Source organism: Schistocerca piceifrons, unplaced genomic scaffold (assembly GCF_021461385.2).
Source record: "Schistocerca piceifrons isolate TAMUIC-IGC-003096 unplaced genomic scaffold, iqSchPice1.1 HiC_scaffold_1133, whole genome shotgun sequence".
Classification (NCBI taxonomy): domain Eukaryota; kingdom Metazoa; phylum Arthropoda; class Insecta; order Orthoptera; family Acrididae; genus Schistocerca; species Schistocerca piceifrons.
Window position 1 is genome coordinate 2501 of NW_025726943.1, and position 2500 is coordinate 5000.

Sequence of the window (2500 nt, forward strand, 5' to 3'; positions counted from 1 at the left end):
CAAGCATAGAATTGGAGCGCCGCCTCTAATAAGCCAAAGGTGCATCCTGACGTGACAAATCTGATCATGTCACAAGCATTCACTTACTATAATCACTATCAACGAACCTGCCGCCCCCGCCCCCCCCCCCCCTACACCTTTCCGTACAACAACGTGTAACCTAACCTAACCTATGTTGTACCTTAACCTAACCTATGTTGTACCTTAACCTAACCTATGTTGTACCTTAACCTAACCTATGTTGTACCTTAACCTAACCTATGTTGTACCTTAACCTAACCTATGTTGTACCTTAACCTAACCTATGTTGTACCTTAACCTAACCCATGTTGTACCTTAACCTAACCCATGTTGTACCTTAACCTAACCCATGTTGTACCTTAACCTAACCCATGTTGTACCTTAACCTAACCCATGTTGTACCTTAACCTAACCCATGTTGTGCCTCAACCTAACCCATGTTGTGCCTCAACCTAACCCATGTTGTGCCTCAACCTAACCCATGTTGTGCCTCAACCTAACCCATGTTGTGCCTTAACCTAACCCATGTTGTGCCTTAACCTAACCCATGTTGTGCCTTAACCTAACCCATGTTGTGCCTTAACCTAACCCATGTTGTGCCTTAACCTAACCCATGTTGTGCCTTAACCTAACCCATGTTGTGCCTTAACCTAACCCATGTTGTCGCCTTAACGTAACCCACGTTGTCGCCTAAACCTGCTCTGTAATTGTTATACGACTCGTTCAATTACTGTAGTGTTGCCCACCCGCAACCCTCGCAATATAGTTCGCTACTCGCACTGCCCGCACCCCTGTGTATCGCTTCATGTTAAACACCTTGCAAGTCTTGCTCACTTTCCACATGCTCCTGCTGTACACTGTAATGTGGATGGCAGCAGGACGTACATGCCGCCCCTCCCCACGTCCCCACCTTGCCCCCTGCCTTCGCAAGCTGGTTGGTGAGAAGTTTGCATGTTCAATGCCCTTCGCATGCGACGTACTCAGGCTACGTTGTGGTGCGGCCTGTGTCAACTGTCCGCTGATGTCGTACGCGTGAACCACAATCTGTACTGCACATTCGTCCTTATGTACTGAATGATACATCGTGGCACATGTGTGACCGCACAACGACTGCGCCCAAAAACGGCGGACCATACAGTGCAAATATTGTGCACGCAGCTACGTGTCGTCTCCCTATGAGAGCTGGATTGCAGTGTGGTACGCCATAGAGACGTGTGGGAGGAACGGACGCCGTGGATGGCGATCAGCATGAGCTGTCTGTTGATGTATTCGGACCTAGTCGTCTCTCCTCACACACCGTGATGGCATGGTGCACCGCGTTCCATATCTGCGACATGCTACAGAGGCCGGTTGACAGTCGTTCGAGCAATGGACATCGCATACGTACGGGGGCCACCTTCCACGTATTGTCTAGGCGTGCACATTTTGTTGCGTGTATGTGGGCAGACGTAGTGTGGCGTGACACCTGACACAGGCATGCAATAATCGTTGAAGTTGCAAATGGCGATGGACGCCTGCGTTTTCTGGTGAAGTTACGCAAATGAACAAATGGTAACCTGTTGTGGTGCGGTTGTTCTCGCTAGGGGTGAATCGGTGATGGCGACGATAGGTTGAGGTACTAACCGGTTGTTCCAGCGATACCCACCATGCCGACGAAACTGAACGGCATCTGGGTGTGAAGCGATACGCGGCGGTGGCTGGGTGGGACCGTCCCCGGCCGGTGAGGGGGCGCCTCCCGGCGTGCTGGCCGCGCGGTGCGTGGGCGCACGCGCTACAGCCGGCTGGTGGGGGCGGCCAGTGGCAGGCGCGCCGGCCGACGGACGCGGCAGGCGTCGCAGCTGCGCGCCGGCGCACCCTGCGCGCGGCGCCGTGCGGCCAAAGTAGGTCCTCGCGGGCCCGGTGCGAAGCGCGGTGGACATCTTCAGTGTGCTGGTCCGATTGAGGACTGTGTGCGTTGAGGATGCGCCGCCGCCCGGCGCTCGGCGCCGCGACGCCGTCTGCTGCTCGGTCGCCCCAGCGGTTCTCGCTGGTGGTTTGTATCGCAGCTGTGCGGATGTGTTGGCGCGTGCGCTGTGCTGGGAGAGTTCGCTTCGGCACCCAAGTGGGGCTTTTGTCCTTCTGTGGCGCTGGCGTTGGAGCTGCCGGTCACCGTAGGTGGCGCGTGTTGTCTCCCGCCGGCAATGCCACGACAGCACGCTCCCGGGCCTCTGTCGGCAGCGGCAAGCTCAGTTGGGAGCACGGGTGGTCGCACCGAAAGCGTCTACTCGCCTAACTCCGGGCGATTGCGCCTCTCTCGAACCCGACCAAGTACTTGGGACGGCGCTGCGCGCCGCCGGGACCTGAGAGGGTTTCGAGGTGTATTGTGCAGGGGAGCTCAGCCTCCTCCTGTTTGCAGAATGATTGAGCGGACGCTTGCGTGTTCGCGCGGGCCCCCGGGACACACTCCCGGGCGGCCGGCTGCTCAGCTCTAGTTGACGCA